Consider the following 8,930-nt stretch of genomic DNA (forward strand, 5'->3'; position numbering starts at 1 on the left):
AAAGAAGAAGAACAGCACCATCGACCGCAAAAAGAGTCGGAGAGAAAAAGAAAAGAGACGCGCGACGCCATTCACGGCAATTGTCATCAGTGACACTTTTTGTTTCCCGACCGTGTGTCATCTACAAAATGCGGTGCAGCAGAGAATAAAAAGAAAAACTAAAAAAAAAGTTCAACATTCATCGGTGAAAGTCAGGCAATTTGATTATCACTCTGAAAAATAAAAATTAATTAATTATATTATATTCGATATCTCTTGAAAGTGTTTTCTTCTTCTTCCTTTGAGCTGCGAAAAGAAAAAGTCGTTTGCGGTTGCTGGGCTTCCCATTTTTATTTGTTTCTCACGAACTTGTTCCCCCCCCCCCCCCCACACACACACCATACAGAACCAGAAAAAAGATAATATAGACTCGAAATAGAATTGGATGTGCTGTGTATAGTACTACGTTCGTCAGCTATTATTGACGACACTCGCCCAGCAACTTTTCTTCTCGGCCCAGGTTGGTGGACGGACGGACTTTCTCTCTCTCTCTCCAGTGATGAGACAAGTGTCCCTGACAAATGATCAATGGCCATATTATAGATTCGGTATAATATAGCTGTAACATTATCTCCCTCTCGCTCTAACGACTGGAAATCCCAATCACGACGGATGGCGCCCATGCCATTCGGCTAAGAGCTCCGGCAGACCGAGCACGACGACGACATCGACTGACCAAGGCCTGGGCAATGCTAAGGTTTGACGATGGGCATCATACACATCGACTATAGCAGTGTACCTGCGAGAACAATGTATGTAACCGACGGGCGAAAGTTTGACGAGATTCTAATCGACTACGCGACCGTGAGCCCCTTACAGAAGAACAACACGCGTGACTCTCCCTCACGCAGAAGAAGATGAGCACCTTAACGTGCTGTGTACCTTCTTCTTTTCTATTTTTTCTCTTTTCCTTCGCCGATGTGTCCGTCTCTCAGCTGGACATGTTTATGCATATACACACAGTGCGGCGGAGGCGGCTGACCCCCCTGAGCCGGCCCATTCAAACTTTAGCGCGCGTTGCGCAATTCTCCGTGTGTGTCGGCACAACTGCCGTACATGCCGCTCGGTTATCACCGTCGGATCAAAAAATATGAATGACAACAAAATAACTGCAGACCGAATAAAAAAAAAAGAAAAAATGTTAGAAAACGGGTAAGGAGCGGTCGGTATACATAACCGTATAGATCCCGCCTCTAGTGAAAACACGGACACGGTCCCTCCGCGCATATCAAGACGCGGGAGAGAGAAAACGAGCACATGTTTAATGAGTCGTGACAAGCGCGTCAGCAAGTCGCCAACCTGTGAATAAACCCCCCCACCACCGTCCTGATGGGATTTCGAAACTAACCAGGATCCATTTCCATAGCGTGTAGAGTTCAGCAAAAAGATTCCGGGAAAAAAACAAAAAAACAAGACGACGATATCAGCTGTATAAGGAATGAGACGCCGGTATTTTTTTTGCGCTCACGGTCGGATGACACTGTGCATGTGCTGGCCAAAGATCAATTCACCTTTAAGGAGAGACGAGAAAGTCACCGATACTATACACAACGGAGCCGATGAATAATGTTTCGAAACATTTGCGCTGCTGCTGCTGCTGCTGAGGAGAGATGCGGAATATTTAAAAGAACGTTCACTTTCTAAGAAGAGCCTTCGAATTCCGTAATTCGTAATTTATTGTTGGAAATTTATTTCTTGTTATTTTGGGATAATGGCTATATAGTTATTTTGTAAGGGGCTGACCGTAGGCGATATCCGCTCGGGAGACCATCAATGATCCAACTCTACGCCGATGCAAATTGAATTTTGCTAGAGAAAATAAAAATAAAACACAAATCTCTTTTTCTCTTTCTGGGAGGGAGACTTTTTCACCATGAGTTGACGTTGTTGTCGTTGTCATTTTCCACTCGGACGACTGTGAGAGAGTCGTGGGAACATCGAGCCAAATACAGCTCAAATGATAATACTAATAATAATAATAAAAGGGCGAAACGGGCGTGTGGAAAAACTGAAAGACACAGCACACATTCCGCAACATCTTTTCTAAACGTATAACATCCAGCCTATCTCTCTTTTTCATAAAAGAAATAGACACACGTCCGCGTTGTACGTGTATTATATAACAACTCACTTTCCAATACGGCGATGAGAAAAAATTCATCCCGTTCATTTGTCTGTAATTGTCTCTATGGAATGTGTAGAGAGAGAAAAGTGGAGCGAATAAGAGTTGACCAATTTTCTTTTGGGCTTCGCGGCCTTCGCTATGCCATGGCAATCGGAATTCGCCCGAGTACATAAAACATGTAGCCAACTGCTGTGACTCGCTCTCGTGAATATCTATACTACGGTATAGCGTTCACTCTCACTATTATGTGTATAGGCACGGCCACACAGTTATTCTCTCACCTTGGATCATCTTTCGCACATTTGTCATCCTCCCTCCATTGAGTGGAATATTACCGCACCGTCGAGAGTTGCGGTCGATGCCAAAAACATTTTTTTTCCCGAAATGAGAAATTCGTCTTTCAGACGAGTTGCAGAAACGCGTCTAGAATATAGCTGAGCTAAACGGAGAGTACCCCCCAGGAGCGTCTATAAGAGAAAGAGAATCCCAGACGTGTTAGACAACCCAGATAGCCGGATGGGAGGACCCTTAAATGATGGCCTCCAGCTGCTGCTGCTGCTGAAGATGGTGAAAAAATAAAATAAAAAATAAATTGAGTGCCATGTTATGCAATAGAGGGAACACAGAAATGTATAGGTGATTATTGCCGGGGTATGTGTATAAGATCTATGCATTATCGTTTTCATCACACGACTGACTTTTCAGCAGGTGAGCAACCCCAATAGGAGAGAGAGAGAGAGAGAGAGAGGCCCTTCAAACAACAATCGAGCCTTTAATTGTTTGTAACGATGGAGAGAGAAAAGAATAAGCCCAGCCGAGGGCCGGCAGCAGACGCAATCAGCGCAGTCCATCAGTTATTTCGACGAGAGAGGAGAGAGAGCCCATAAACCATTTTTGCATTGGAAATTTATTTTTGGTTGTGGCAAAACTGCAAACAACAAAAAAAGTCAAAGAAGAAAAATAACGACTGCCGGATACTTTTTTTTCTTTCTTATTTTAACTGCTGGCAGAGTGTGCCAACAACACCATGATCTCCGTAGCTAATCAAGAGAAAGAAGAAATTGAGGAGAGAGTCTCTCCATATATTCCTATACTCTTTTTCCCCCGATAGTTTCACGTCATCCGCCCAGCAATTTCGGTTATTCCATTCCAGAAAATAGGATAGCGAAAACAAGTTTTTACAATATTTCTATTAGATTAAAAAACAAACAAAAAAACAAACACAAGGAGCCGAGTTCCTTTTTATTTTTTAAATAATATTATGCTAATGGAATTTCGGTTGCGCCATGCGAAAATAAATTAAAAAAACAAAAACAAAAAAACTATCTGTTGACTTTCTTGGATGATACGGTGCCCCTGGTTGGTTCTATCTTTCACGGAAGGGAAATTCAAAAATTCCGATTAGACTTTTTTACATCTCCCTTTAATAAACGAGGAGGTGCCGGCAGGTCTCTCTTGGATATACAGTTTCAAAGACTTTGCACAAATGTTTATAATTCAACAATTGTTCGTATTTGATTGTTGCGGATTGTTGACCCGCAGACAAAATTGTGAGGTATAAAACAAGCCTGATGTGCAGTCGCTCTGCAAATGAGTTATTTAATTAACTCTGATTGAAAAAAACAGAAACGGCAAGGGAAAACAGCTCCAGTCAAAGCCCTTAACTCAGGAATAATCTCGGGATAATCGTACTACGTAACGTTATATAACCAAAATGCCACCCAATAGTTAAAAAAAGGAAGGATAGAGACATTTGTCCTACCTTTAAGCCCGGGAAATCCACAGCCAGGCATCCACAAGTGCTCCATCCATCCGCAGAAAAGTTGAATGACGGAAAAAAGGGTACCCTCGTGAATACACCCACACTTACATGGACATACACGAGGACAGTTTTCCCAATCAATCTGGATGCTTTTTATCAAAAAAAAAAATTTAAATGGGTTACGATAAAATATTGCAGAGACAACAAGGAAAGGTTAGAAGGGTAACTGGTATAACCCCTTATTGTTAATAAACAGTATTAGGCTATTTAAGGTTGACATGTGTCATACCCTTTAACCAAGTTTCAGGCACCTTTAAAATATACAGCAGGTCAAAACAGTAACATAAATCATTACCCAATTGATGATGTTGAGATTGTTGGTGATGACGGTCAGTAACATAACTTGCACATCTTATGGTTACGATGGCTGGCTCAGGTCTGAAATCTGCACAAAGGTTGAGGTTATACAGAGCAAACAAACTCTGCCAAAGATCAAACATGATAAATGGCTAGTCCCTGTAGTCTGGTACCAACATTTCACAAATTTAGAACTAGGTTTAACTCTGCTGTAAAAGCTCCCAAAATCATTCGGACAATCGTATTCTTAGTTTAATTTAATTGTGAAATTCAGAAATAGCATGGAGCGGAGAGCATGGGTAGTCACGACACCAAAAAACGACGTCGAAATGGTATTGGATTTAAACTCAAACTATTCCCTCAACTTATTCCCTTAAGGTTTTTTTGTGGTTTTGATTTTGAGTTATGATGTTGAGACGTTGAGTTTGATTTTTTATCATTTCCAACTAGTAACTTGAGCCCGGTCGAGACCGGGGAACTTAGGGTCTAGCTTAAAGTCGGAATCATTTTCTACTTTTTTTAAATCAAGGAGTTGCACGTAAACAGCGCCAGACGTAACCAAATGTAATCTTGTTTGGCAACGTCCGTTTCTTCATAGGTAGCTGCCTGGTGATAGCAATTCGTGTTATTTAACAAATGTAATATTATTGCGGGCAATTCATTTCCTATGATTATATCCCAGGTTGTTAAGCAAAATGAATAAAAAATAAGTTTTGATCATTTCCTGCTATATTATCATGGGCCGTTGCCCATCTGCCCGTGCCAATGTTATAGTAGAAAATCTGCCCAGGCTTCCCAGACAAAACAATTGTTTTTTCTTGCGTAGTGACAGGCTCTTCTATTGTTATTATTTCGATAATTATTCGTTTTTTTCTGCCTGCCGATTGGGCGATTAGAATTCAATTGATTTTTTAATTAAATTCGATTAAATGTTTATTTGAATGTCATCTTTTTATAAGAAAGATATGTCCGTTTACCATCTGCCCGCCAATTTTTCTCGTAGAACAATCTGCCCGTTCCAAGTCAACAGATTGTCATTTTCTACCTATATTGTTAAATTTCGAATCTTTCCTGGGATAACTCGTCCATAGTTATTCTGCCCGTGGGTTCCTATTCGTTATTCTACCCGCCAATAAGTACATTTTCGCGTGAAAAAATATTGCATTAATTGCTAAACTTTAAATAAGACGTGACTTGATCTGAGAGGAAATCTATGGGGGGAGGGGGGCGGAAATAGTATTTTTCGAACAGAAATACCGATTTGAATTTGGTGCTATTTGACATATCGATATTTGCCGCGTAGAAATCGATGCACGTACTGCGTTGTGAGTGTGAGCCAGTACCCACCCTTCTTTTTGCAACGGCGCGGAAATTTACCCCATTGTCTTTCCCCCCTTTCCCCTTTGCAGCAACCCCTCCTATTTGACCATCAGCAAGGAGGGTGAAAACCTGCGGCGGTTTTCACCCCTCTTGATGGGCGACTGGACTGACCAATCACAGCGTGCTCTCATTGGGACAGAAACAGGCTCCTCCTAAAAAAGCTTGTTCTTTTATTATATATGGATTTTCTATCGATATCGTAATTATCGTAAGCATGCCGATTAGAAGAAATTGGACAAGTGTCGTCTGCAGGTCTGCCTTCGTTGAGTTAAAAATTTAGAGAATAAAAAGTTCACGCATGGTTCAAGAATCAAGATTTATATTGTTATAGATTTATTTGTTTTTAAGTTTTAACAACCGCCATTCTCCATGCTGTTCAGTGGGTAAAGAAAACTAAGAATACGAATAGAATGATTGTGGGAGCTTTAGAAGAGTTAAACCTGTTCCAAATTTGTGAAATATTAGTTGTTTGACTAGCATTTGCCATGTGATTGCCCTGTGGATGCATGGCAGTTTGTTTGTACTATGCAACCTTTTTATTTTTTTGCAGATTGAGGCCAGAGCCAGCCATCATAACCACACCATCACCTCCAAGTTCTCCTGTGCAGGTGTTAACCTGCAATCTCAGGATCATCGCTTGGGTATAATGATTTCCTTAACTATTATTGACCTAGCTGTGACCTACTAGATATTTTAATGCTGCATTACCTGAATCATTGCAGTGTATTACAATGAAACAGTTAATTCTACCATTTGTTAACAATTAGGGTTTAACCAGTGTCTCATTTACAACTTTTCCTGACTTGTTGTTTCTGTCAATTTTTTTTTCGTAACCCATTTTCTATATTTTTATGTAGACAAAAAGCATCCCATTGGAAAAACTATACTGATATGTCGACCGAGTTACGCCCATGTGAATGTGGGTGTATTCACGAGGACACCCTTTTACCCTATCCCGTCTGGTGTAATTGAACTCGTCAGCGGATGGATGGAACAACTCTAGATGCCTGGCTGTATTTCCCATGCATCAAGGTAGGACACAATTGATCTCTATTCTTCCCTTTTTGACAGTTTTTGGTGGCGTTGATTAGAAATCGTTACGTAGTCAGGGAGTAGTACGTTTATTCCTGAGCTAGGCTGTTGACTGCAACTGTTTTCTCTCTCCGTTTTTAAATTTTAATCCGTATGGGTTCACTAAAAAACTCATTTGTCATACGACTGCAGATCAGGCCTGTTTTTGTACCTCACAACTTTGTCTGTGGGTAAACCATCACATTTGAACTTTAAACACTTCAAGCAAAGTGCAACAAGCCCAATTTTGTTTACCAAGAGGTATATACCTGCCGCCACACCGGCACCTCCTCGTCATATCAAGAGAAATTTGTATCTATATACCCGGTAGCAATAACGGGTTGGGTTCAACCAATAAAACAAGGAAATAATAATAACCAAAAATGGACTTTGTGTATCCTTTTGGTTCTTCTTCTTCTTATTATTTTCCCGTATTGACGACAAAAGGTTTTTGTGTATTTTTCCTAGTCCCTTTTTTCTTTTGAGGCCGGACATCTGTTGACCAAAAAACTTTGGCCACTGGTGGCCTACTTTTCCACACACACATAAGCCACTGCTGTGTAGCTTCTTCACCGTCATCTTGCTAGAACCCTGCAAGTGTCTTTTTTTTTTTTTTCTTATTCGGTCGGAATGGTGTTCATTAAAAAGCTCGATCGTCGCCATCCGGCTGTCCAGCCTTTCCCTGTTGGTGGAAAACAACATAATATTACTGGATAACACAAATAAAAAAACAAAAATTAGCCGGAGAAAAGAAAGGTCCTTATTAATGGGCGTCTAGTTATTCTTTTTTTTTATTATTTATTCTTTTCCGTCAATCGGTTTGCGGTTACAGACTTTGGCGTGTCGTCCCGAATGCAAAAACCTATTTTTTTTCCCCCGACCCACCTGCTTTTTTTTTTTCGCATTCATCACATTATGCAAAATTACGAATACCGTCCGTCATCCGCTAACTAGCTCATACGTATTGTAATAATAAGTCAAAAGGGCCTGCCGGGTCTATCTCTGCTATGTACGTAACGAGATAGCTTTCTAATACCACACAGTTACACTTTTGATCAATTATCTGTCACGGTCGAGGAAACCATTTGATTCTTTTGTTGGTATCGTGGAAAAACAAAACAAAGACAACTTGTATTATTATGACATCTGTTCAGGAGAGATAGTTTGATTTCGACTTGAAAATCAAGTTTGAATCGTCACACAATTCTGAAATTGTTTGTTCATTTCATTTCGAATGTGTTGCATTGTCGAGTGAAATTGAAATATCTTCTGTATACGTGCTGGGGTGAAGATTAACATCTTCGATGATGGGAGATTTTCTCTTTTTTTCACTTGGGAATTTTTTCTTCCCAATAGAAATGCCTCAACTTAAAGGGATAGGAATCGGGAGAAGAAGAAAAAATGTTCTGTCCAGTTTTTTTCTTGTGTCCACGGCGGATGGATAGAGCGGAACAGAATAGATCGATCGATTGACGTGTGTGTGTGTGTATAAGCCCCAAGTCTCGACTGGAATTTGGTTTGATTCTTTTCCCACTTATATACGATTCTATGATTTATTCGATATTCTTCTTGAGCTTATCTTTTTATTTCCCTTTTCTCTCTTCTTTTTCATTCCCAACTTTCTCTCTACGCGGCGACCGAGGACTTTTTATTCCCGCATAGAAACTAGCGGGAGAAAATCAACTTCACATCAGTCAGCCGGAAAATGGCCAACAAAACAAAAAAGGAAAGAAACCGGAATATCGCCGGCTGCTGCTGACTAGTGGCTATATTTTAATAACTATTTCACATCCCAAAGAAATTGGGATGTTGTGTGTGTGGATATGTGGACTCGCCGATTTGCCTGCCAGGCTTTCATTTCTTTACCTCAGATGTACTAATCCATCAACTGCGAAACCCGTAAATTTGATTGCATTGGCGCGCCGAGACACAATTCGTCTTCTTCCCGCGTTCATCTTGGCGCAGCAATTGATATCCAACATTGTGGGTCAGCCGACGAAACAAGCCGTTCACCACTATTCGTATTGACATGTGTTTTCACTCAGCAGCAAAGCCTCACCTATGTGTTGCCCCTGCTGGGCCCCGCTGACGATCCTTAATTCCCTCCTCTTTCTTCTCTCTTGTATCTCTCGTTTGGCGTGACTGAAAAATTTCACCTGCGAAACGGACGGCATGTGCTGCCTCAGCTTCTTTCGC

The sequence above is a fragment of the Daphnia pulicaria genome, chromosome 7 (genome assembly GCF_021234035.1).
Source record: "Daphnia pulicaria isolate SC F1-1A chromosome 7, SC_F0-13Bv2, whole genome shotgun sequence".
In the NCBI taxonomy this organism is placed as follows: domain Eukaryota; kingdom Metazoa; phylum Arthropoda; class Branchiopoda; order Diplostraca; family Daphniidae; genus Daphnia; species Daphnia pulicaria.